The sequence below is a fragment of the Chelonoidis abingdonii genome, chromosome 2, assembly GCF_003597395.2.
Source record: "Chelonoidis abingdonii isolate Lonesome George chromosome 2, CheloAbing_2.0, whole genome shotgun sequence".
NCBI lineage: Eukaryota > Metazoa > Chordata > Testudines > Testudinidae > Chelonoidis > Chelonoidis abingdonii.
In genome coordinates this window covers 293,972,889-294,000,632 of record NC_133770.1, presented here as the reverse complement: position 1 = coordinate 294,000,632, position 27,744 = coordinate 293,972,889, and the positions used below count along the sequence as shown (strand labels likewise).

The 27,744-nt window shown below is 48.7% G+C and overlaps 1 protein-coding gene across 1 annotated transcript in view; it reads left to right on the top strand.

Annotated features, from left to right (window-relative positions):
• PTP4A3 (protein tyrosine phosphatase 4A3) overlaps positions 1–25,332 on the top strand; it is a 329,530-nt gene extending 304,198 nt beyond the window's left edge. The window contains exon 9 of the transcript XR_012655400.1: positions 25,315–25,332. The gene's annotated coding sequence lies outside the window, so the exon portion shown is untranslated. The remainder of the gene's footprint in view (positions 1–25,314) is intronic.
• Positions 25,333–27,744: the final 2,412 nt, after the last annotated feature.

The following is a 27,744-nucleotide window of genomic DNA, read 5'->3' as shown; positions in this document are numbered from 1 at the left end:
GGCACAAATGACACTTAGTTGGGACCAAGGAGTTGGCCTATTTTTAATATTGGAAGACAGATGGCAATTGTACAGTATGTTGCCTTCCTGAGATCCTTGGGAATGAAATATCATTGGTCTTATCATCATCATCAGTTCCTTTTTCGCTCTCCACTGCTCACTGCCATGACACAGTCTGTGACAATACTGGTCTCAAATGGGCCAGATGGACAGTCTGTGTCAGTCAACAATATGCTGCAAAAGCTGCCTCCAGGTGGTAAAATGCATCCTCTCCTACTCTGTCTAATCTCCAGCAGGAATCTGTTAACAAGTAGCCAGATGATCCTGTCGTGCTCACCAAAAATGAGCAGGAATCCTAAGATGCCATTTTAATTTATTTGGGTTTTTAAATGTGGTTTGTATTTTTGCCCCTTTTGCTGAGCTGCAGCAGACACTGGATTCTTGTAGCCGTTTAGTTTCCTATTGGAAAAGAAATTGGTGATGCACAGTCAAGGTATTTCCTAGTGCGATGTTTGCTTACAACATGTGCCCAAGTCCTATTTACCTGGAATAGAGGTGGACACAAACTGCTCATGGGAGAGTGATTTCATTTAGCAGTAACCTCAGTGAAAGCACCACTACTCTGTCACCAGGTAGCTCTATGAAGGTATTTTAACAGGGCAATTTCCTGCAATATCCTTGAAAAAAACCTTATTAAATTAAGTTTCAGTATCTTTGGAGTTCATTGTATTAAAAATGCAAACATTATGTATTATTGTGGGGTTGTATTAATGTCTCTGCGGGGAGACGGGGCCAATGTAAACCTTGGGGAGTGTTCTTAGCTTCAAAGGACTATATTGAACAATGGGACAAACAAAGTTGTCATAAACAGATAGCTAAGGGTTAATGTTTCTTTTACCTGTAAAGGGTTAACAAAGGGAACCAAACACCTGACCAGAGGACCAATCAGGAAACCGGATTTTTCAAAGTGAGGGAGGGAACTTCTGGGTGTGTTTTGTCTTTGTTCTGCCTGTTTGTTTTCTCTCGGCTATGAGGGAAGAGCTTTTTTTTTTCTATCTCCAAGCTTCTTTCTACCCTTCTGTTCCCAAGTTGTGAGTACAAAAGGAAAAGCAATAGGTTTATATTGTATTTTGTATTTACATGTGTGGAGTTGCTGGAATGTTTAAATTGGATATCTTTTTGAATAAGGCTGATTATTCATATTTTCTTTTAAGCAATAGCCCTGTGTTATGTCATCTTGATGCAGTGATCATGTCATGTGTTTTTTCTTTCTTTTTTATATAAAGCTTTCTTTTTAAAACTTGTTGGATTTTCTTTTTCTAGTTAAGGCAAGGGGATAGGAATCTCTGTGCCAGGATTACTGTCTCTCTCAGGGAAAGACTGGGAGGGGGGAAAAGAAGGAGGGGGAAGGTAAATTGTCCTCTCGGTTTTGTGTTTCAAGGGATTGAAGCAGGGAAATCTCCTAGTATCCCCAGGGCGGGAAAATCTGGGAGGATGTAAAGAGCAGGAAGGGAAATGGTTTATTTCTCCTTGTTTTAAGAATCCAAGGGATTTGGGTTTTTGGGGTCCCCAGGAAAGGTTTTGGGGGGACCAGAGTGTACCAGGCACTGGAATTCCTGGTTGGTGGCAGGCTATCAGATCTAAGCTGGTAATTTAGCTTAGAGGGTTTCATGCAGTCACCCAGATTTTTGGATGCTAAGGTCCAGATTTGGGAAAGATGCTTATGATAAAAGTTAAGTGGGAATCTCAAGCGGAAGATGAACACAAATTTATCCCCAGCTAGCTATGCTGAAACCCGGCCTTTTGAAGTTATGCACTTAGGAGTGGGCCCTTTGTCTGCTGATCACTTGTTTCAGGAAGGCACAGTCGAAGGACCAAGCTTACAAAGGAAAGACTGAAGTATTTATGGGGGTGCTTGTTTTGAGCAAAAGCTATTATGAACTGGTAACCACAGAAAATTCCTATGGTGGGATTTGAAGGACTGACACCTACCAGAGCCCTAGTTGGTGTTGGGGAGATCTCTAGCAAGCTTGTTAGCATGTGTGTAGGTTCCTTTATTGTTTTTAATATTTTCTCTGTAATGCTTTCCTCTTACGAATAAATGTGCTTTCTTATGTAAGCACAGTCTGAATAAGCTCTCCTCTGACATCTAGTGGTGAGCTATGGAAAAAGACTTCAGAAGCTGATCTCATTTGCATGGACTCACCCACCCTGTCTAGGTGCTCAGCATGATGGGATTGCTTGCTCAAATGATCATTTGTGGCTAGTGTTGGACCTCCTGTCTCCTTGTTACTGGGGCAGGACTAATAAAGGGTTGTTATCCTTGTGTGAACTGAGGGCAGCAGAACTGTACCCGACATACCCCAATGGAGGGAGTCACCCTCAACTTAACCACACTCACTAGGCAGGGAACATGAGTTCCACAGGCCAATGAGTTGAGAGAGGGGACAAGTACTTGTATTATATGGTGTGGGTTGACATGTCTCTGATCCGTGGTATAATAAAAGAGCTAACTGAGAGTCTTGTTAAATGCTACAGAGCTGAAATCACCGATTCCTAGGTCTAAGTATTACACCTACTTTGGGACAGTGTGTCTATGGCAAGAGACTGCCCAGTGTGCACCAGCAGTGTGGGTCCCCCATTAACAGCTGAAATCACAGAGAGATGTGTTTTGTTGTGGGGGGGAGCCCTGAAGATATCTTGGCGCATGGCCAGCCTAGAAGCTGGTGAAGAAGTGCAGCAAGCAACCAGCTCGGTGGCTGGTGCAGAGGCGAGGGCAGCTGGTAGCAAGGCACAGCAAGTGGCCCAGCTGGTGGTGAGGCATGGCAAGCAGCCAGATGGCAGGGAGGAGTGGCCAGCAGGATGGCCAGTGGAGACGCGTGGCCAGCAGGGCAGCTGGCGGAAAGGCGTGGCCAGCAGCCTGCAAAGCCCTGCAGAGGAGTGGCAATTGGCCGTTGGGATGACGAGCAAGTGCCCAAGCAGTGCAGCTTGTAAGGTGCTTCCTTACCCCCCTCCACACAGGGTGGGAGGTGAACTATGTGGATGAACCTCTGAACTCGGGGGCTGCACTGGCCCAGGACAGCAACTGTGAGTGGGGTACAAAGAAGGGATGAACATGTAAAAGGGACTTTTGGATTGCTGGACTTAAGACCCTGAGGGGAAAAGGACACTGCCCAGCTTACTTGGGGGTGGGTCTTTTGCTCATGGTTTGTGTTTATGAACCCTGATGGTGGTGTTTTCCCAAATTAATACTGAGTTACTTCCCTCCTTTGATTAAAAGTTTTTGTTCCACTCAGACTGTGCTTGCCAGAGGGGAAGTACTGCCTCTTAGAGGCGCCCAGAGGGTGGTATGTAATTGTCCCAGATCACTGTGTGGGGGCTTGAGACGGTTTTGTGTTGTATTGTTGAAAAGGAACCCCTAGATACTAAGCCCCTCCCTTGTTGCTGCTGGCCCCACCTGGCAGAAGGGTTACATTTAGAAAGAGCTGTGCGCTAACTTATAACTGTGGGCAATTACGCTGTTCATAGCCTCTGCAAAGCACAGACACTGGCCGTTTAGGTCATCTGACTTGCTGGAAATAACACAGGGTAGGCAGGGAATGGTCAGCAGGTCAGCAGGCAGAGAGATGCAAGTCTCTGTCCAAGAGAGGTGACGGCTGGGAATCTGGGATCTGAGAGTGAGTTCAGTTGCTGGACCATGGAGGGTAACTACAGATGCAGGTGCCCTAAACTGTGACTGATATGTTTGAGTTGCAGTCACAGGGTGTGGTTGCAGCTTCGTAGCCATACCAAGGTAGCTTTAATATAGCTAGCTCAGGTCCCAAAGCAGAAATGCCACGGTGACATGAACTAGCTACCTGAGTATTCTGGGTGGGGTTTTATGGCCTGTGCCAAAGCCTGTGCTGCCAGGTATTCACTGCTCTCGGCCTCCGTCTCTTAATACACCACGGAGCTCTTCCTGCTTCAAGCCCGTGGACTTTTCTCCAGGCTCCTGCTAGTGCAACACTGCTCCCCCAGGACTGCATGGTCTTGTACAGTGCACATTAACCTTGCCTTTGTGCAGCTGCTTCACCGCGCAAGGAACCTCTCAAAGGTCTGACTGCCCATCTAAACCAAAGGGAGCATTTTTACCCTCTCAATTCCCTGGGTGCAGCCACTGTGCAGGGTCCCACCCTCTGCATTTAACTCATTCTCTGCAGAGTTTCATGCTCGGTGCTTGTGTTCCTGAGGACGCTCATCATGTATGACATCAGCACTGTTGGCCGTGGCTGTATTTCTGTGCATTCAAGTCTTTTACTGAACACAGTTAACTGATGAAAATAGCTTCCTTTCCCCGACCCCCGCTTGCTGTAGTGTTAAACCTCTGTGCTCATTTTATTTCAAACAGTGTAAATCGTGTCAATTTGCAAACAGACCCGAATTCAGCTCTGCTGGTCCGGTCTCCATTTTCTGTTCCTCCAGATCCTTTCCTGGGCAGCCTCAGCCACCTGATGATTCCTCCTGGCTAGAATAAGCTGGCAGAGATATTCCCTCCTTTGGCAGGTCAGATGAGGGTGCTCTGAGACTGAATCCCACTAGCAGCAAACACGTTCACACATCTCTGTGCGTCTGTCAGCTTTTCACATTCACGTTAAATGTGTAACACTCCCAGTCACCACTTGCTTATCCTTGCTGCTCGTGTCCGTGGGCTTTAATGGAATATAATAAAGTCACCAATTAAGGCAATACACTTAAGGGAAATAACATCTGTATTTGTTTGGGAGGTGATGTTATGCTTTATCCTGACCAAATGCAGATCTTAGGCAATGTTCCCTCTAATTTTTGACAGGCCGTGTGTGCAAAAAATTTCTTCTGTGCAAATTTTTGTGCACGTGGTGTTTTGCTGTGTGCGTGGTGTTTAGGATCTGTGTATGAGCACAGCTTAGAGGGAACAGTGGACTCTTAGGGCCTTTCCTAGGATAACAGTCTAGCACAAATGGACACACAACAATTCAGATCAATCTTTTTTTATATAAGGTTACCCATCACCATGTTATGTAAAGCTATGTCTATACCATGAACGAAGGGCACCAGTCTAAATAGTGGTGTAGCCACGGTAGCCTGGGGGTGGCAGCTGAGCCATGCTGAGTATGTACCAATGGGTTTCAGGCAGGTTTGTACTCGGCACGGCTCAGCTATGCCGCTGCTGCCGCCTGTGCTACTGTGGTGATATTGCTATTCATACATGCACTAGCTTGGTGAGAACTGGCTTGAGTATGTGACCTTGAGCAGGGAACTCACACCTCTAGCTTGTAGTGTAGATGGAGCCTGAGTACAATAGGTTCTGACATGAGTTGGCTGTGGGGCTCTGGCAAGAACAGTTTTTAAAGCCTTCATGGAAGAAATCATAGAAGTGCAGGACTGGAAGGGACCTCAATCAGTCGTCTAGTCCAGTACCCTGAAGTCAAGGCAGGGCTATGTAACAACAGACCATCCCTGACAGGTATTTGTCTAACCTGGTCTTAAAAGCCTCCAATGACAGAGATTCCACACCTTCCCTAGGCAATTTATACCAGTGCTTAACCACCTGACTGGAAGTTTTTCCTAATATCCAACCTAAACCTCCCTTGCTGCAATTTAAGCCCTTTGCTTCTTGTCCTATCCTCAAAGGTTAACAAGAACAATTTTTCACCCTCCTTCTTGTAACTATGTTTATGTACTCGGAAACGGTTATCATGTGCCCTCTGTCTTCTCTTCTCCAGATTAAACACACCCAGTTTTTTCAGTTGTTCCTCCTAGGTCATGTTTTCTAGACCTTCCATCATTTTTGTTGCTCTTCTCTGGACTTTCCCCAATTTGTCCATATCCTTCCTGAAATGTGGTGCCCAGAACTGGAAACAATACTCCAGCTGAGGCCACATCAGTGCAGAGTAAAGCGTAAGAATGACTTCTCATATCTTGCTTACAACACTCCTGCTGATACAGCCCAGAATGATGTTTGCATTTTTTTGCAACAGTGTTGACTCATATGTGCACTTAAAAGGGATCAGAAGGGTTAAATTAAAAACAAAGTTACTTTAAAGGCCCAACCCTGTATGCAAGCAAAGCTGTCATTGAAATGAGACCTGATGTGGGTAATTGTGACGGGATCCCCGGGGTACACTCTGAAACTGTGAGACTGTTATGCCCCCTTAACTCTCCAGCCTGGGCTGTCTCTTACAATGCTTTGCCAGTGGCAAGCTGCAAACCCCTCCAGGCGCTGTGATCACTCAGCCATCAGTATGTGGAGATGCATACCCAGCTAAACTGTACCCAGGTGCTCTAAGCCACTCATGAATTATACAGAGAGAGACACCAGCAAATCCCACCAGCCCACAGCCTTGCACCCCAGAAATATACCTACTTCCTTGGACAGTGGAAGCCCATTAATTAGTTCACCACCCCAACAAAGGGTAGTGGGCATGCAATAGCTCTTGTTAACTAGAGCTGAGATTCTCCAAGCACTTTAACCAAAAACACACTGTTTTCAATAAAACAGATTTATTAACCACAGAGAGAGAGAGAGAGAGATTTTAAGTGATTTTAAGTGGCAGGCATAGAGATCAAAGTTGGTTACATGAGAAATAAAAATAAAATCACAGTCTAAATTCTAAAGACTAAGCAAGATTTGAATCAAGCAGTTTCTCACCCCCACTGGATGTTTCAGGCAATTTACAGTTCTTATTACGCAGGTGGAATTTCCTTCTCAGCCTGAGACTAACCTCCCCAGTTCAAAGTCTGTGTCTTCCAGACGATCTTCTGGGGGAGGAGAGAGACCTACTGATGATGTCACTGTCCCTCTTTTATACTTTCTTCCAGCTGTCACATGGGATTTAGGTAGCCGCCGTTGTAGTTAAGGCACTGGACAGGGATTCTGGATAACTGGGCTCTGTCTGGCCTCATCTGCAAACTCCCTTGTGCCTTTGGGGAAGAGACACAATCTCTCCAAGCCTCAGACCCTTCTCTTCTGTTTGTATCCCTTTCTCCTGCCTTTTGTCTGCCTTGTCTGTTTGGATTGGAGGCTTCCCAGGGCAAAGACTGCCTCTCACTGTGTTTACACAATGCCGGACAATGGTGCTCTGGTTTCACTGGGGGCCTCTATGCACTATTATACATAAATAATAATAATTAGTAATGTCACTGGCTCAACCATGGCCCTAGCATTAAAGGATGTGGACCTTGGCTGAGTTGGGCCTGATGCTAAAAGAAAAGGGGCCGTGCTGTTAGTTCTGGTGGCTGGAGTCCACCACTAGCTATTTCTGTGGTTAAACTGTTTAAATCAAGTTAACAGCTTTACAAATTCACTTTCAGAACAGCCCTCGCAGCCTGAAGTGTGAATCCAGCACAGCTGAAGATGCAGACTGGGGCTCAGGAGTGGTTAGACAGGAGTGGGTGTGGTATAAGCTATCCAGATGTAACCCATGTGTTCTTCCAAAGCCGGGAAGGAGGCAGCATTTGCCAGGTCCCTAGATCTCCTGCATTGCCATGGGATGGCTGTTTAACACTGCCCAGTACAGGGCAGAAAGCTATCACCCTAGGAAAAGTTGCTGTGTGATTTCCTTTATTCCTTGGTACCTCCTCACCTTGTGGCAGTTGCTGCTGAAGAAAAATGCACAGCGCCATTCCCAGGGGTCAAGACTGCAGTAAAAAGGATTAATGAAGGGCGCTAATGCAAACAATATCGGTTTACAGCACCAGCAGGATTGTCCCTGAGCGAGAAAAACATGGAAAAGTATCCTGTCCCTGATTTTTAGCTACAATCTGGCCCTGACTCAACTAACAAGGCAGATCTATAAAGTGATCCAGATACTTGAGGTTGCTGGGCGAGTGGGCAGGAATCAGCAGGGTGAATCCAGGAGAACAGAAGCTTGTGTGAGGATGAGCCCAAGAGCCTGAGATAGGAGCCAAATAAGTCATCTCCAGCACTCTTTACACCCCAAGTCCTGGGTTTTAGGAATCTACAACCACACATGTGTGTGTGAGAGAGGGAGCGAAAGGCACGAATATACCCCACCTCCTGATTCATGATGGGCTGGCTTCTGACCGGCCTTAGGGAAGCCAGACACCCATCTCCCCAGCTCCTGTGTAATCAGCTATCCTCACTGTGCACACACTGAGGTCTAGGCATGGGGTCCAGAAAAGTTGACTACATTAGCAGAGCCATTGCGTGGAGCCCTGAATTGCACTGAGGTTTCCAGAGGGTCTCCTAAGCAGGGCCGGCTCTAGGCACCAGCAAACCAAGCATGTGCTTCGGGCAGCACATTTTCAAGAGCGGCATTCTGGCCATCTTTTTTTTTTTGTTGGTTTTTGCTTTGGGCAGCAAAAGCCTAGAACTGGCCCTGGCAGCAGCAGCGCGTCGCACCCTTGGGCCACTGCAGTTTGCGCCACGGAGGAGCAGTGCTGCACCTTGTGGCTGGGCTGGGCAGGCTCTGAGTGGGGGACACTCAGGTTGGGGGCCGCCCCTTGGGGCACATGGAATTGCTTGTAGATGCCTCAGGGCAGCCGCCCACCAGCACTGCAGATGGGGCTGGGCAAAGCAGCCCAAGCCGCCCAGGGACTGTGGCAGGCAGCCAGAAGCAGCAGCAGCAGCGGGGCCTTAGAGGGCAGGGCGCTGCTCTGTAGGGCCTGCATCCTGCTCTCCAGGGCTCCGCTCCCTCTGGGACTACCCTGCCCCGGCTCCTCAGTCCCCTGCCGGGACGGTCCCCTTGCTCTGCCCTCCTGGGTCCCAGCCAGTCCTGGAGGTGGGTGCCCTGGCTGGAGGGACCCTGGGCTGAGGCATGGCCCAGCAGCCTTGATGCTTACCCCAACCCAGGGCTTCCTGGGGTGGGGGACAATTTGCCCCAGACCCCGCAGGGGCCCCCAAGAGAGTTTTTCGGGGCCCCTGGAGCAGGGTCCTTCATTCGCTCCGGGGCCCCCAGAAAACTCCCATGGGGCCCGGGGCAAATTGCTTCTTCTGCTCTGGGTCTTTGGTGGCAATTTGGTGGCGGGGGGTCCTTCCACTCCGAGAAACGCTGCCGAAGTGCCCCAAAGACCAGCAGCGGGGGATCCTTCCGCCCCGGGACCCGCCACCAAAGTGCTGGGTCTTCGGCAGCAATTCGGCAGCACAGGCCTCCTGCCACTGAAGACTCCAGGCCCCCTGAATCCTCTGGGCAGCCCTGCCCCAACCCTGCCAGCGCCAGACCGCCTGGAGGCGAGGTGGGAGCAGGCTGAGTCAGCACTGGTGTGGGGGCTCCCTGGGCTGGGGAGGGAATGCGAGTGAGAGAAGGCACTGGTGGGGGGAGGAGCCCAGGGCTGGAGTGAGGGACAGCCAAAAATTGTTTTGCTTGGGGTGGCAAAAACCTGGAGCCAGCCCTGCTCCTAAGGCAGTGGTTCTCAAACTAGGGCTACCGCCACTGTTCCCTCTAAGCTGTGCGCGTGTGCGCATGCACACAGATCCTAAACTGCATGCACACGACGAAACACCACATGCACAAAAATTTGCACAGAAGCACAACAATTTGCACAGAAGAAATTTTTTGCGCACGTGGCCTGTCAAAAGTTAGAGGGAACATTGGCCACTGCTTGTTCAGGGAAAGCCCCTGGCGGGCCAGACCGCTTTGTTTACCTGCCATGTCCACAGGTTCGGCCGATCGCAGTTACCACTCGTCACAGTTCGCTGCTCCAAACCAGTGGGGGCTGCGGGAAGCAGCGCAGGCTGAGGGACTTGCTGGCCGCCCTTCCCACAGCCCCCATTGGCCTGGAGCAGCGAACCCCAGCCAGTGGAAGCGGTGATCGGCCAAACATGCGGATGCAGCAGGGGCTTTCCCTGAACAAACGGCAGACCAGCTTTGAGAACCACTGTCCTAAGGCCATTACAGAATCAGAGCTGTGATGTATGATTTCTCTCAGCCAGCATGAAGACAGATTAAGGACATGACGCTGCTCTCATTGACGCGAGTGTAAAGTGGGTGTAACTACTGGTGTAACAGCAGTGTAAAATGAGTGGACGCTCAGAACCAGGCCCTTCGAATTGGCTGCAGGCAAGTAATAAAAAGAAATGCAGTTGAGGTCTGACAGCCATTCAATACGCTGCCTGTGTCTGCTCCCACTCCCGTTGATGTCTGAGGAATAACACCAGTCGATTACAGTGGGAGAAGGATTGGGTCAGAATGGTGTCATAGCAATGGGTACATGTCCCCATCCCCAGGGTCCTTTTGGTACAAGATAGAGCGACTGTCATACTGATCAGTCTCCAATGTGTCCTTACCCCAAAGACTGCTCATCCTTCTCAACAACCTGGGAAGAAATGATTTAAAGGCTCAAAGTCTCTGCTGGTGGAATTGCGGTGATGCTGTGTCAGCAGGGTTGTTGGAGCAAAGCAAGGATGACGCTTAGAAATCTGAGGCAAGCCCACATTGCAGGAAGGAACTGTGTCACCTTTCCCCACGCATCGGGGCCAACACTCCAGCAACCTGACCTCCAGCACTCCCGGTTTTGCCAGCCTTTGTGAGCAGAGATTCCCTAAGGGTGACATGTGGTGGGGTTCCGTGATGTGGAAAGGAAGCGTGATCCAGTGGTTAGGGCACTGGGACAAGGTGTTTACTCCACACTTGCCCTGAAAGGCAAGTTAGCACAGATTGTTAAGGGGGCTAATTCACCCAACCAGCTACAAGGGAGAGGAATCAGATGGCCAAGCAATCCCCTGACTGAGGGAGGGAACCCAGCGGAGGAGGAAGGAGCAGGGATGGGACTATAAAGGCAGGAAATTGCCAGCAGAAAGGGCTGCTGGGAAAATCTACAGTCAGGGAGATGCAGCAGGGCTGGCAAACCCCAGAGAGGGGGGAGTGCCAGGAGGTAGGACAGGACTCAGGGGAAAGGCAGTGAGCTTTAACAGGGAACAGACCTTGACTGCTGGCTAGAGGGTCCCTGAGCCAGAATCCGGAGCTCCCAGGTTCCCCTGCCAGCTGCTGAGGGAGCAACACTATGACGCAGTGCATGGGAAGACTGCCTGAGCCTATTTGTGGGAAGAGGCTTTCCAGCCCCAGAAAGGAAAACCATTTGGTATCTTGGCCAAGTCATCAAGAGGCAGCAGCCACTTGTGGAGCTGCAGACCCAGAAAGAAAGAGGTGGAGAGAGACAATGCAACCGCAGAAAGAGGCATTGCTCTCATGAGCTATTCCTCGGAGTGAGCAGGAGGAGGCACCATCCCTGCAGTAAGTGGAGTACCCCCATCACAGCACTAACCTAGGACTTGTGAGACATTGGTTCAAGTTCCTGCTTTAGAGAAGAGTCCCTGTGCGCGCTTGGGCCTCAGTCTCTGGGCAGTGAAATGGGAGCGTTAGCAGTTCCCTACTTCACAGGGGTGTGGTGAGGATAAATTCTGTTATGCTTGGGGTTGGGCTGAAGCTGGTGGGTTGTAACGGTGGCCTGTCATTTCAATCAAGTTCCTTTATGGAACTAGAAAGCTCAAACAATAGGAGCCACCACCCAAAACACAGGCCACGCTGGGCTGGTCAGAAATGGAGCTGTGTGTACTCCTGAGGGCATTCTCTGCCAAAAAATTACAAATTATGTGCACGCTATTTCAAAATTCTGCAATATTCTGGAAGTTTTATTTGTCAGTAAATAAATGCAGATGCTTCAGCATGGCAGTGGGGAGCACAGGCCACTAGCTGCACAAAGGTGAGAGATCACCCTGCAGCCTCCCCACCCCTCCACCGGGACATGGACTCAGTGATGAGCCTGCACCCGACCCTGGAACAGCACAAGGCCTGGGCCTGCCCCAAAAACACCCTGGGACCCTGCCCCCTGTGCCAGGTGCACCAGGAATGGGGCAGGCAGGCTCAAGCAGGCAGGCTCCCAAGTGTGAATAGGCTCATTGTGGAAGAGATCCAGGTGTGGGGTGAGAGGATTCAGTGTGAGACAATCAGGGTGCAGGCAGCTCAGTGGGGGGTCTAGGTGTGGGGAAATCTCGATGCAGAGATGCTTGTTGGACAGGAGGTTCCAGCTGCAGGGGCAGTGGGACTCTGCAGGGGCTTCCAGGAGAAAGTGGTTGGGTCTCAGTGGAGGGGTCTGGGTGTGGGGATCTCAACAGAGGTGGTCTGGGTGCTGGGGGAGTGAGGCTTGGTGCAGTGGGGTCTGGGTGCAGCTAGCTGGGGGTCAGTGGCATGGGGGTCTGAATTTGGGGGCTCAGGGTGATGCAGGGGGTGGGGCTCATCAAGCTGGGGGGTTGAGTACAGGGAGCTCAGTGGAGGGTGGTCTGGGTGCAAGGGTGGGGGTCTGGATGCAGGGAATCTGGGTGCAGGAGGCTCCAGATGCAGGAGTTCAGGTTTAATGGGGTGGGGTTTGGGTATGGAGGGCTAGGTGGGTTCTTGCTGTATGGGGTGAGGCTTGGCGAGGGTGCATGGGTATGGGAGGTTGGGATGCTCAGGGGTTGGGCAGATGGGGGAACAGCTCCCAGTACAGTGACCCCTGCCCCTGCAGCTGAGGAGCAATGTTGGCAGGAAGCAGGGGAGGATGCTGAGCTTCCTGCTGCTGGGGGAGGTTTGTATGGGGTGGCCCTGGCAGCCGCAGCTACTCCTGGCAGGGGAAAAGGAAGTCCCATCCCCTCCTGCCTCCAGCCCAGACGGGACAAGCAGCTGATCTGAGCTCTGGGTACCAGCCACTGACTGGGGTGTCCCCAGCCCTGCGGTGATTTACCTCTCTACCAGCTGCATCCTGAAATGATGTACCTGCACAGGTAAGGAGTGGTACGTGACTGCTCTTGCAGCTTCCCTTTGCCACCTTGTCAGAAAGTCATTTTTCTGTGAGGAAGCAAAGAAATCTGTGGGGGACATGAATTCTGCACATAGGCAGTGGTGCAGACTTCCCCCAGGAGTACATGTGGCTGAGGAGTTTTGCCGGGTGTTGTCTGGTGGAGTTTTGTGTGTGTGTGAAGACACAGCCAGAAACATCTGAGAAGTAGGAAGGAAACACCAGGCACAACCACAGAAGAACTGCTAGCATGACCCTGAGGAAAAGTGAAGAGAGTGAGATTTTTGGGAAAAGGTCTGGCTGGAAAAGTGGATTGGAACTGTGAGCAAAGGAACTGGCTCCTGCTGTTTGATTCCTGGTGCGTTAAGGGAAACAGGACTTCATACAGTCTTTGTAAATAAACAAGACTGCATCAAAGAAATACCTGACTCCAGCATCAACATCTCCTCCTTCCAGAAACAGCCCCAATTTTGGCTAAGCACTTGTGTCATCAGAGGTAACAATACATTGAAGATTGTGATGTGCTTAGATAGATGGGGCCATATAAATACCTAAAGTAGGTATGAAATGGACAGGGATATATGGTGATTAGCCTTTGTGATTTCAAAATAAAAAATTCCTTCATGGTGCCTGAGTCATCTGTTACTTTGTGATTCAAACATAAAAATATGTTACAAGGCTCAGCTCAACATCAGGAACAAAGGCATTTGCATCACAGCAGAAAGGTCAGATAACAGGGAAAGACAATGGGAGTCTGGCACCAGATGAACATGAGCGCAGCCAGGAGTGGAGGAAGAACCAAGTGAATTTTCACTGTCTTTATAAATGTCTCCCCATCCAGCTCCCCGATGGAGAAGATCAGTCACAGAGAGCCATCCACCCTGTGGAGAAGATGCACAGCTGTCTTAATTCAAGCAAGCCCCAGATTTCAAGGTCTCAGGTATGATCAATGCCTTGTGATTCAGGGCATGGATTCTCAACCTCTCTTGGTCTCTGACCCACAGAATGGCTGATGAGATCTTCCTATGTCCAGCCATGTCACAGTGGGGCAGGGAGGTTAGGTCCCAGGATGATTTCTCAGCCATTTTGTGCATGCCAGGTCATATAGAGATGGGGTGCAGGTGGGGAGCAGGGGGCTGATGCTGCTGAGTGTTTAGGCCCCTTGTTCTCCTTTGTCCCACCCACTGGCTGCTTAAATCCAAAGCTGGGGATGTGCTATTCCAAGGGGCAGCAAAGCCTGCTCCACAGACACTCAAAGGGCTGTTTCTCCTGCCCCAGAACTGAGCCCGGGCTCGGTGGGGAAAAGCGAGGAGTTACACTGCGGTCTGCTGGAGTGGAGAGGCAGCGCAGGGCACCGAAAGCTATATGTAGGTATCTACACGAGTGCCCTGTCTTTTAGAGGTGCTGAGCACCCACCAGTGTCACTGACTTGCTCAGGAGTTGTGAGCTATTACCCTGTGACTGCTGGTCCTCAGTGCCCCTAAACAGAAGGTCACTCCAACTAAATACAGACTCTGCCTCTCAGCAGCCAGTTTGTAGCCATGGGCCTCACCCACCTTGTGTTTCAGTTACAGTAATACAACAACCTCCCCTCCCGCCCCCCAGGCTTAGTTCATCAGTATCAGCAAAGCAGTCTGCGAGCTTCGAATGAAGAGAGCTATGAAACCACAGGGAATTAAGGGACTTAAATCCAAGGGCATTTACTCTGCATCAGGCTTCTGCAAATCGCTTGACCCTCTTCAGAACCTATGAAACCAAACACCGACAAACTGAGATAGAAACACCTGCTATGGGCACAGCTTCCTCTGCTGAAAATGAGACGATGTTTGAACATGTGGGGGTCAGAATAACTAGCATGGCGTTAAACACACAAATCGGAATGTTTATGATGGTTTCAGCTGGGAAGGGGGATGCCCTGCTGCAAGGACAGGTGTAATGCTGACCAGTTGAACTGATGTTGATTTCAGCCTGTCCCTATCTGCACTGCCTGCAAAGCACTGTCCATTAATATGACTCCTCAAGGTCATATTCCAATGTGCCCTTGCTTTCACTGAAGACTAGCCCTCTGTCAGCCTGGTTCTCCACTGCCTTTCCTAGTCATTTGTGCACAGTGGGCGTACAGGGCTACCCAATCAGAACATGTGTGTGCTGGTTTTTTTAACCCATCTTGCATATGTATAAATGACTGAAAAAGGTGCAAATCAGGCCTGGCACCTCAACAGGAAACATACAGTGTGCAGGATCGGCCCTCTGAGCCTTCTGCATGAGGCATTCCCATTGGTTAAGCATTCGGGCTCAAGCCCTGTGCCAGGGCACTGTGCTGCCGTGTATGTTATTTCCACATCCTAACGGTTCTCATACACACATTTCATTGCCCTCGATTGGCGCTGGTGATGCACATTTCTCTCTGTCTCTTTCCCCCAAAGCAATGCATGTGGCTTCCCAGACAGCTGTGCAGAGGAGCAGAAAAGCTTGGGAAAGAAATGCTAATATCTGCCATACGGTCAAACTAATGCCATGTTTCTGAAGGTTAAATTTATACACGGTGTCTCTTTCAGTGAGAATGTCAGTGAACAGCACATGAAATTACTGCCCAAAGAGGGGTGGGTGTGTTAGTATAAACTGTGGGAAATCTGACTGTGGATTTCTTCTCTTTACTGATCTTGCCTCTGATTCTTAAGTTTACTTCCTTGCATGTCCTGTTTCTCTTGTTCAGATATCTGTAGATGTGACTATATGCAGAGTCATATATGTTGACTGCTGATGGTGAACCCTTTACGGTTTTCTTCCAAAAGTGCTCTACAGAGCAAAGGGTGAAATCCTGACTCCACAGAAGTCAATGAGAGTTTTGCCAGTGACTTCAGTTGAGCCAGGATTTCGCCTCTGGTCCCTTCTTTGTGTGAGTTTTAGCCCTGATGGGCTGAGAGAAGAGCAAACAGCAGAGAGGGCCTGAGGGGTGAGAGACATGCTGTAGGGGTCAGGTCATGTGCTCGCTCGTGTAAGGAGGATGGGTGCACCATGGTGCCTCGGCTAACGTTGGTCGTAAACATTATTATTGCCTCACGTCTTGCGGGTATTGGAATAACTGTTTTAGGGAGGGACCGAAGGATGAGAGGATAGGGGCTGGCAGAGCAGAGTGCAGAAGGCATTTCATGCATAAAGAACAGTGTGGAAAAAGACCTTCCCACTGGCGGTGGGGCAGGTGAGCTCTAAAGCCATGTCCCCCGCAAACCCCAAGTCTTGGGCTGCCGATTCCTGATGGATCATTTGACCTACCCCAACAGTGACGTGCAGGTTTACCCAGCTCAGCTGCACCCACAGTCTACCCTCAAATACCAGTGAAGGACCTCTCTAAAGCCCATTGAACTCCCTAGGAAGCTGCCAATAGACTTGAGTGGGCTTTGGATCAGGCATTTCATTGACAACCTCATTACAAACCTTCCCTGAGATTCACTGTGAACTGCAAAGTGCTGGTTTCTAAAATCCTCCACTCCTGGCTATGGCTTACATTCCTACAGCAAGTACCTCTCCTGCCGGTGCGTCTCAGCATGCTAGGTGAGATTTAACATACGTATTTATGAATGTATAGAGTGCCACCTACAACGGAGTGGACAAATAGCATCCTCCAGGAGAGAAGGAAGGGTTTCATTTGGACTTGGAAGCACCAGCTGAGTCTGCCAATCAGATCTCTCTGGGGAAAGAATTCTATGGAGGGAAAGAGGGTCAGAAAGCGCAATGGCCTGATTCTCCATTGCCTTGCACTTTGGGTCGTCATTTACCTCTGCAAAGTGGGTGTCGAAGGCTCCATGATGCAGAGGCTCCTAGGCAAAGGGTCCTTTGTTCTTTTGCAAACAACTCTCACCTCAGGCCTGACAAACTCACTACACCTAACACACGTCTTACAGGATATTTATCTGCTCAGAGTAACATGATAAGGTATCTACTGAAGGCATGTAACTTGTCAGGATTCATAATCATTCTGAGAGGCATGTATGGGTAATATTTCAGGAATAATGTATTTGTACTGAAATCCTGTTTTATGGATTTGGAGTAAACGTTAGTCATGGGGAAGGGGGGCCGAGGGGGAATATATCTCAATGATGGTCTATTCAAGCAGGCGGGAGTTGTCACCCTGCCCTGGTCAGCTGGTGCTGTAATGCAAGGTTCAGTTATCTAGCCTTGTACCATCCCAAGATATTTGAAGGAAAATCATCAGAGACAACTACAAACCATCAAAACCACTTGGAGATAAAAAAGGAATATTCCAACAGACAAGGAATCACCCTGCCTATGAGCAAATACAAAAGGCTGTTTCAGAATAATAACAGAGGGTGAGGAAAAGCACTCAGTATCCTTTCACTGAGGAGACATCTTGGGGAACAGGAATGTTCTCATGTAAGATTGAAGCCTGGTTTCAGCGAAGCCAGCCAGCTCTGCAAGAGATTGAACTTGGAGGGTGGGGGGAACCTACTTTATTAGCTAGGAAAGGGAATTATTCTCAAGTTTAGACCCAGGTTCAAGTCTGATGGTATTGTTTGGAATTGTAACCAATTGTTTCCACCATTCTCTCTTCTTTCTAGTTTACTCTCCATTCTTTCTTAAATAAACCTACTTTTGTTTTATTATAAGTGCTGTATGATTTCCAGGAGCAGTGATCCAAGGTAAATCTGGGGGCAGAGGATCTGGGGTTTCTGTGAATCTAGACCTTAGCGTCCAGAAATCTGGGTGCCTAGCATGAACCCTTCTAAGCTTAATTACCAGCTTAGCTTTGATCTCGCTGCCACCATCCAAAAATTCCAGGGTTTTGGCCCCCTCTGGTCTCCCCAAAACCTTCCCTGGAGAGACCCCAAGACTCAGAGACTCTGAGTCTCACAACAATTGGTGGAGGGGGAGGAGAGATAGAATCTTTTCTGTTTCCTTGTTATTTGGGGTTTTTCTTTGTGAATAGGAGAGAATAGCTTCTTGGTATTTGTGATGTAAAAGATGCTCAGTAACTCTTCAGGTTAGCCCAAGAGAGGAAAGTCTGGGTGGAAGAGAGAGGGGAAGGGAAGTGTGATTATTTCCCTTTGTTGATTCCCTGGGTGCTGCCGAGCTTTACCCTCCGTAGATCTAACACAAGAGATTCCCTCCCCTTGCGTTCCTTAGCCTACCCAGAGAGAAACTCAAAACAAATCTTAAAAGAAAACTTTATATAAAAAGCAAAAGAAAGAAAAAGACATCAAGAATATTCTTCTGTATCAAGATGACCCAATAATACAGGGCTCATTGCTTATAAGAAATATAATAAACAGTCTGATTTCAAAAAGATATCCAATTATGAAACATTCCAGCAAGCTACGACACATGTAAATACAACCCAAACAACATAAAAGCCTGTATTGTTTTTCTACCTGGTACTTACAATTGGAAACAGAAAGATTAGAAGATAGAAAGAACCTTCTCATAGCTGAGAGACAGACAAAAAGACTCAGGACCCCAAAATTCCCTCCCTGACTTTGAAAAATCCAGTTTCCTGATTGGTCCTCTGGTCAGGTGTTTGGTTCCCTTTGTTAACCCTTTACAGGTAAAAGAAACATTAACCCTTAGCTATCTATTTATGACAGGGGTTGGATCTCACAGGGGACTTGGGGATTGGGGGGCACCTCTTGTTAACCAGCAAGGTGAAGACTGGACTGACAGATCCCTGAGGAGAGTGCTGGAGTAGCTGACGGTCTGGTGGTGTTAGGGACCTAACACCCAGTTACCACAACCAGACTGCCTCACAGTGAAGGCAGGGGTAATAAGGTGAGTCACCATCCTGGGAACCCTGAGAGCAGTCACCAGGTCAGGTAACATCAGACTCCAACTTTGTACAGACATATGTGGCACTGAAGGAGCAGGGCAGTGCAGAATGCAGTCAATTACCACAAATATACCAAGAATAAGGACGGGTCCTTCTCAGGTCTTGTCCCGTGCTGTTTCTTCATTGAAATACAGTGCCAAGGAGGCAGCCCTGGGATTCTTTGATTCATCCCTGAAACAGGGAGAGCGTGGGTGGCAGCAGCCATGCAGGCTTCTGTGCTGACCTCTCCCCCCGCAGCCAGCATGAATCACTGCTCTGGAGGGACTCATCCCAGAGAAGATCCAGGGGATGCTCTTCTCTTCCCCCCCGCACCTCATCATTCATCTCCTCGTAGTTCCCCTTCTTGGGGCAGAGGAAGCCAGAGCTGCACCTTGTGGATACTCAGAGATGGAAGCCCATGTACTTCACAGCAACCTAGAAGTGCTTTCTTGCTGGATCTGGAGTCTCTGAGAACAGCGGCCTGCAGCTTTTTCTCTGCCATGATTCACTGCTCCTCTCTCACTGCTCTTCCATATATGGGAACCTTGGATTTTCTGTCCTGGGAAAAGCAAAAGCTTAACAGTGGGTGTGTTAGATGCTTAGGTCTCCTGCACCCTCACACATGCTCCACATGTACACAGCTGCACTTGTCCCTACGTAAGCACACATTTGTGCAAAAACGTGTGCTTGAATGCACACGTGTGTACATGTGCAAACTCACAGTCATTGTCACATGACCCGTGCCCTGTCTTTCTCTCTGCTCTCATTTCCAAATACACATGGTCCAACATGCACGGACACGCACGCACACACACACACACAAGAACGTAGATATACGTTGTTGCAAAACACACACTCAGCAAGTTACACCAAGCCCAACAGACACACCGAGCCCGGCAGCTTATATTTATTTCCTCTTGACTTTGTGGCCGATTTCTTCATTTGTCTCCCTTAATTTCTCTGGAAGATGCCTTTGTATGATGAGAAACACCTGGCTAACTCCTTCTTTCCTCTCCAACAGTAGCTAGCACTCAACTTTCTTTCTGCTCTTTATTTCTGGCAAACACAAGATAGCCAGCGTCATTTTTTCAAGCACAGGGCTGAACAGAAAGTCGGACTCAATGATCCCAGAGGTCCCCTCTGGCCTTGGACTCTATGGTTCTCCCCCTCGGATAAGCAGAGCAAACCCGTTAATTTCAATAGCGCTGCACCTGTGTACGCTACTGGAAAGTGCTAAGCACTGGCCTAGCTCTGCTCCCGTTCAAGTCAATGGGAGTTGGAAGCAGAGTTTAGACGAATGCTGAGTGCTTTGGAAAATCTCATCCAATATGTCTAACTTCCTTGAATATGGATGTCAGGCCACCAACAGGTAGGATTAACACTCGAGGTCTGTCATAAACAGATAGCTAAGGGTTAATGTTTCTTTTACCTGTAGAGGGTTAACAAAGGGAACCAAACACCTGACCAGAGGACCAATCAGGAAACCGGATTTTTAAAAGCTCAGGGAGGGAACGTTTGGGTTCTGTTGTCTTTTGTCTGTGTCTCGGCTTTGAGAGGGACCTTTCTATCTTCAAGCTTCTAATCTTCGGTTTCCCAGTTGTAAGTACAGGTAAGAAAGACAGTAGCTTTTATTGGTTTTTTTGTATTACATGTGTGTAGTTGCTGGAATGTTTAAATTGTATTTCTTTTTGAATAAGGTTGTTTTTCATTTTTCTTTTAAGCAATTGACCTGTATTGTCAATTGATACAGAGACTATGTTTATGTGTTTTTCTTCTTTTTATATAAAGCTTTCTTTTTAAAGAACCTGTTTGAGTTTTCTCTGGTAGGCTAAGGAACGAAGGGAAGGGAAAATTCTCTTTGTGTTAGTATACAGGAGGGTGGATCTGAAAGCTCAGGGGAAGAAGGAGGGGGAGGGAGAGAGTACTTAATTCTCAGTGCTTGTGTTTCAAGGACTTGAGCTGTATCTTCCCAGGTGGAAGCTCTGGGAGAGGTAAAGAGGAGACAAGGGGAAGAGGTTATTTTCCTTTGTTGTAAGACTCAGGGCATCTGAGTCTTGGGGTCCCCCAGGGAGCGTGTTGGGGAGACCCGAGGGAGTCAGGCCCTGGAAATTCCTGGCTGGTGGCAGTGATATCAGATCTAAGCTTGTAATTAAGCTTAGAGGGTTCATGCTATCTTCTCAGTTTATGAACGCTAAGGTTCAAATCTGAGTAGGAAGCTACAACAGGGTCTCTCTCCATTCCCATCTAAGTGAGGAACCTCTTCTGGGTCCATAGCAAACTGTGCAGTTTGCCTATGCACTGCCTTATCCCTCCAGCCTCTGGCATGGAGATTCCAGGACTCCAGCTTCTGCAAGCCTCACTCAGCGGCTTACATCTCCAGCTGAGCTGATATGAAAATGATGTGCTTAGTGCCCAAGGTGGCCAGTCAAGAATCAGGGCTCCACCATGCTAGGCACTGTATGGACACTTATTAAACAGACAGCCCAACCCCCAAAGATTTTACAATCTAGATTACAATACTGCCCAACAGGTGGATGAAATAATCCAATTGGAGGGAAGAATTGAAGTACAAGGCAACAGAAGTAGGGGAAAGGTAGAGGACAAGATAATGTGGGGGATGGGAGGGGGCGGCAGAACGAAAGCTTCTGATGTGCTGAGACTATTTCCTATCAAGCTGATCAATATTGTCTCATTGTTTCCTTGTACTCCACCATGTGTTGCCATTTGTCTGTAGATTGCAAGCACCTTGGGGTAGGAACTATGTTTTTGTTCTGTGTTTGTACAGCCCCTAGCACAGTGGGGTCCTGGTCTGTGATGAGGGCTCCTAGGCACTACAGTAATACAGATAAATAATAAGTAGTGGAAGACAAAGTAACGGTCAAACAAGCCTGCCTTACCCAGCGAGCATTAGTTATGGCTCACCACTAGTCAGCTCCCGTGTCTTGCAGGCCCCGGGGGGCAGAAATGAGTGTGAAGGATGGGTTGGACTGGCGATGGGGTTAGGTGGATTTTTGTAGGGAAGTTCTTCCTTTACAGTTTTTTGAATTGCTCTCAGGCAATGCTGAGCTGGAACCTCATCCTTTACAGAGTAAACCAATCATGGGGAACGTCAGGCAGAGGACATTTTGCCTGCTGCTCATCACGCTGTTGAAGGTATTGGAGTATATTGCAGACCCAGCATCTCCCCACTCTTCTGTGGTACACAATATTGCCTAGCTAGGACTAACAGCCATTTCCTGGGTGCTGTGTACTGAAAACTGTGTGTTAAAATTACAAGCTATCACTTTAAATTCTAAGGATTTTCCTAGTCCTTGCAGGGTTGGGAGCACTGAGGGAAGCCTGCAAACTGGATCCTCAACAGTCAGTCTGTATAAAGAGCCAGTCTGATACAAGATGGGGGGAGTTGGGCCTCTCACTGCCTTAGGGAGCAGCCTGCTTTGTTTCTCTCTGGTTTTGACTGGTGTGTATTAGGGTTCTGGATTCTAAGATATAAAGTACTGTTACCCCATTCCAGGAAGAGTTTTTTATATTTTGTTTCTAACTGTGTGTAGGCCACGAACATAATACTGGGTGACTCCACTGAGCCCTTCGTGGTCTCTTCCCACAATCCACTATGGAAGCAAGAGCCTTCTCTGCAGCTCCTGCTATTAGGAACGGCCTTCCTGGATCTGTCCAGCTAACTGACCCCCCATCTGATTTAAAATCTCACATGAAAATAAACATTTGCTCCTTTGTCTTTAATTCTGACATTCCCTCCTTCTCAACTGTTATGGATTATTCATCTCCTGCGACTGTGGTGTTTAATTCAGATTAGGAAACATACTATACACAGTAAAATTGCAGTGAAGTCAGGGTTTTTCCCCCTGGTCTTCGTGACTTTGGAGTTTATTTTTTCCCATCTTCTGACACATGGAGTTTGGAGTTGGTGTTTTGTTTCAAGCTTAGGGGGAAAAGTTAATTTAAAAAAAAAAGTAAAAATACAGAAAGGAGAGAAATAGCAGAATCACCCTCAGACTGGCCTATGTGGGAACTACTTAGGCCTGTGTCTTGCACCAGATGACTATGGTACATAATAGCAATGTGCCTTCCCCATGGCACCTTCTGTGCAAGGAGCTCAGTACTTTACAAACACCAACATCTGGACAAGAATTGGAAGGTGGTAGAATCCCCATTTTGCAGATGGGGAAACTGAGGCATGGCATGATTAAGTGATAAATCCAAGGTCACTCCAGAAGCCTGGGAGATTTGGGGGAAGCACAGATTTCCTTCTCTCTGAGTCCTATGTTGTAACCACAGGGCCAGCTTTCCATCCAGAGGGGAAAGCGTGAAAGAGAAGTACCCTGCGTGGGAGAAGAGACTGAAGAATGAAAGAAGGGATGCAATAGCTCTCTGGCTGGACAGGTTGCAAGATGCTTGCCAAGGTTTCTCCTCCTTTCTCCTGACCTGCTGTGTATGGGAAGGATCTCAATGGGTGTCAGATTTTCCATCTTGCCCAAAACAATTTACATTCCCCAGAATAACTCAGTAAAATGCAGGGAGAAAAAAGGGTTGGAAAAAGCTGGCCTGGCAAGAGATTCAGGAAGAGGAAACAGGAAAATCATCCTTCAACAAACATACTGGATGGGTGATGAAGATCCAACGAAGCAGCTCCTGCAGGAAAGGAGGCCAACCCGCCATATTAAACCCAGTGAGTGACACTCTGCCCCCAGTTCCCAGGGCAGGTTCCCCACACCTCACAATGGGCTTGAGACAGATTGCAAGGCGGGGGGCGATAGGTAGGAAAGGAAAATGTGCCTCTGCAACATATGCAACTGTTCCACCCAACACGTGCCTTCTCGGGCTCTGCAACAAGCCTCATTCGGTGGGGCTGGAGTGTCAGTAACTCATGCTTTGTCTGACCCCGAATGCCTTCTCCTTTCTGTTCTGTGTCTGTGTGACAACCTGTGTAAGCAGGAAACAGGATTAGGTACAGCAGTGTAACAAGTCAGGGAGATGTGGGCCCGATCCTGGCAGGGGATGAGGACCCTTGCCTTCCATTCAAGCCAATGGAGGTGCTCAGCTTGTGGCAGGATCAGGCCCCTGATGAGCAGTTAATAGAACCTGCTGAAAGACGGAAAGATAAAGAACAGGCCGGGCTGACAGCAAAATTGACACTGGTGTTTTCCGATCCAGTGAGTGAAACAAGCTGAGATGAAAACATGTCTCTTTTCTTCTCTGCTCAGGCGGAGAGATTTCTTCCCCTTTCTGCCACGTGCCTCTCCGCTAGGAGGTTTGAGCTCAGTTAGCCGTGCAGGTTTTCAAGTCGGAGAAGCCAGGCACTGTCCATTCTGGGCATCCCATCCCTACCATGCCCACAGCATCCCCAGTCCCCTCCCCTTGCATGGATCCCACCTGTCAAGAACTCACTCCCTGTGTGGGGCTCTGGAAAGGGGAGGGATGGTGCTGCAGAGGCCGCTGGACCCAATCCCCCAACACACACATTTCTGCAGGAGATGGGGGGATACCCACACATGGACAATCCCCTCTGAGCATGGACCTGGGGCACATGGCTGGGCCCCATGTAAAACCCTTGGAATATGGTCCATGACCATTATCTCTGAAACTTGGGAATGGGCTTTTTAGCCCAGAGACTGGTGATGAATTGAAAACTGTTAAAATTATGAGAGATCACTTTAAATTCTCAGAAGGGTTCCTGGACCTGCTTGCAGGCTAAGTGGCTCTGTAGGGAAGCTCATGATCTGGGTCATTCATCAGTCAGTCTGCAAAGAGCCAGGCTACAGCAAGGGGGGATTGCCCCCCCACTTTAGGGAGAGGCCCGCTTTGTCTCTCCCTGGTTTTGGTTCTTGTGTGTTAAGGTTCTGAATTTTAAGAAATGAAATCATGTTACATTGCAACATTCCAGAAAGAGTATTTTATGTTTTGATCTAATGTCTTTGTTTGTTTGCCATGAACATAACATAACCCAGGCTATTTCATGACGTTTTCCTGCTTTTTATATTCCAAGTCATCAGCGGGTTTGTGTGACAGCAGGATGTAATGCCAATGGTCCCAAGGATGAAAGGATCTTTTTTCCTTTCACGTTTTATCAGAAATATAATCCCTCTTGACGGTTTTTTCATATTTTTGAAAGGGACTGTAGTCACTTCATGAAATAATCACACTCCTCTGTGTATAGAAAGCTAGGGTTCCATAAACAGCAAACTGTGCGGCTGTTTCCACACGGGATAGAGACAAATATCCCATATTATTCCTCAAAACATGGGTTAAAATTCAAAAGCAGCCTGGATTGCTCAGGGGCTTTTTAAAGGGCTAGAGAGCCTTTCACCTCTCGGCCAACAGTTGAAATGAAGCCTAGGCTGGTAGGGAGTGCAAGTTTTTACCATGCAGCTGTTCAGTGGCCTGTGAAACATAATTGTGGTAGCCTCAGTCTGGTTCCCGGTGGCCACATGTCAAGATCACCCGAACTGGAAGCCTTGTGGGCAGACACGGCTGGGAGAGCAAGCCCTGAATGCTTTACACAGAGGAGCGAACTTTCTGGTTTCCCCAGGTGTGCTCGACCCCTGCTCCACTCCAGATCCCACTCCCACTCCACCCTTTCCCCCAAGATTTCTGCCCTGCCCCTACTCCATCCCCACCCCGCCTCTTTGTGCCCCATTCCGCGCCCTCCCTCCAGTGCGTCCCACCCTCGCTCCACCTCCTTCTTCCCCCGTCCTCCCCAGCACCTCCTGCACGCCTCTGAACAGCTGATCACTGGGGAGGGGAAAAGGGAGGAGCTGATCAGTGGTGTCCACAAGCAGCGGGGAGGGGAAGGAGTTGATCAGTGGGTTCCACTGGTGGGTGCTGTGAATACATGACAAACATCGTGCTCTGGGCCCGTTATTCCTTCTCCTTTTACAAACATTAATTCACACCGTGTTTCTTTTCACTCAAAAGGAACCTCCTCCAATAACAACCAGGAAGGATGAAGAGGAAACCAGTCACTTTGATTAAATAATCACAGCGACCTAAATCTCCATTCCCCCTCTGATGTGTCCATTGGATTGAGCATTTTAGGCCAAGGTTTTCAAAAGCGCCTAGTGGTTTATGGGGGCCTCAATTTTGGGGAGCCCAGCTTGAGACGTTGTAAAGAACTGAGGCTTTTCTGAAAAGCAGACCCCTTTCAGGTGTTTCACCCAAAAATGGAGGCCCCAAAAATCGTAAAGCTCTTTTGAAAATCTTCATTAATCTTTCATGACACTCTCCTCTTAGTCACAGTTGCTAGAAGCGCTTTCAGATTCCATGTCAGCTGACACTTAGGCCAGGTCTATTTGATTCGGCACTTACTTATCACTTAACCATGCTGCACTTGTGACTGTCATAGTGTGTAGCTGTGACCCAGGCACCCCAAGTTGGTAATACCCAGAGGCGCACGGTTACAAGTCTATACCCAGGACCTTGCCTAGACATGCCCAGATGGATGCGTTTTCCCTGCGATGGCCATCTTCATGATATTTCCCTAAAGGGGGCCATGTGGTGTCTGCTGAAAGCTAAGAACTCGCTTGTTGTCATCGTTGTTGCGAGATGTACGCATGGAAAATATTTGAAGAGTTGTGTAACATGTAGAATGGCGGGTTCCAAAGCTGCTGGAGGTGAAACTGGTCACCGGGGGCAGGGTGGTTCTCCAAGTTAACTCGGTCCAGAGTGAGAACAGTTGACATCTCGTGGCCCAGCCCAGCCAAGTGTTGACAGCCTAGACAAGGTGCAGGCTTTACAAAGAAGCCCAAGAAAAAGACCAAGATTAGGGGCACAATGATGGGTGAACGGAAGTTCCTGGAACACTCTGGTTATGAAACGAGACAAAACGTCTGGAACTGTAAAATAGCAGAAAGAGGGATACAAGATGGGATCCATTATGGGAGTGATACTGCCAGGGTGAACGTCTCATGCTGGACAGACAGACCTTTGGGTGCGAAATGCCTCGTTAGACAGGAAAGACTCTTGTTAATAAGTACAGGGCTCAAATGGCATTTTATATTTTTCTTTTATCTGTAGCTGTGTTTCCGATTCTCATCCTGGCTTCTATTTGACTCTTTATCTGAAGCTTTGTCAGATGGATGTCTATTTTACTATAGACATGACTACGTGCTGTGTGCTAAGGAGAGTATTGAACTGAGGTGAAGCTAGTGAACTGGGGGCACTGCTTCCACAGAGGCAGCGAACGTGTGTGCATTGCGGTGTCCAGAGGTCGAGGGAGTGGGTACTCAAGTATAATCAAGTGGGGTGTACAGACAAGTTGGCAGGACCTGCACCCCTGGGCCAGAGCAGAACTCTAGGGGCTAGCAATCTCTATAGATTTACCCGCAGTTTCTCCGCTCTGCCCCAAAGACTCACTTAGGGAGCCTAAGGGCTGGTGTGTGCAAATTGCTGGCCTGCTGAGGGGAAGAGTGGAGCTTGGGGACCGTGGAGTGGGGTGCTTGTGTTGCCAGCAGCTGATAGTTTGGGGCGAGTTCCCCCGTGGTGGGCACAGACCAGGCTCCCCCACACTGTAAGCAGATGGTAGTGATTTACCCTGCGCTCCTTGAGGAACTCCAAAAGTGTCTCAGTTGTCAAGGGACCAGCAGTTGCATTTGAAGCATGACATTTGGGACCAGAGTCGTCCCTTCATGCAACTCCAGTGGAGGCAGGGGAGTCGAGCTGGCCTCATTCAGCGATCATCGGCCAACTCATCTTTACGCTGCCCCATCAGCTCCATGGAGATTAAACCACTTTACGTAATGTTTGCTGTCCTGCTTAGCCAGCTGGCCTTGAAGAAGCCAGCCCACTATGCTGTCACCAGCAATGGTCGGTGTCACTTGCGCCCAGGAAAGGTGACACAGCCAAGGAATAACCTGCCCATGGGGGAAATTTCCTCCTGACCCCCAATAGTTGATTTATCCCTGAAGTTTGAGACTCTGTATCTGTGACATATCCCTCATGGGGTTCCCCCCCCCGTGCTATTCTAACCCTGGATGTTCCAAGCCCCCATTTCTAATCCTCATCCCTTCCACGTTCTGTAATGCTCATGCTCAGAGCGCTATCACGGAGAACCCTACCTTGTTTCAGACACCAGGGGATTTGACTGGTGCGGTTCAGAGTGAGCCAAAGTGGAAATCTCACAATGGAGCCCAATTTAATGGCATCCCCAGCTTGATTCA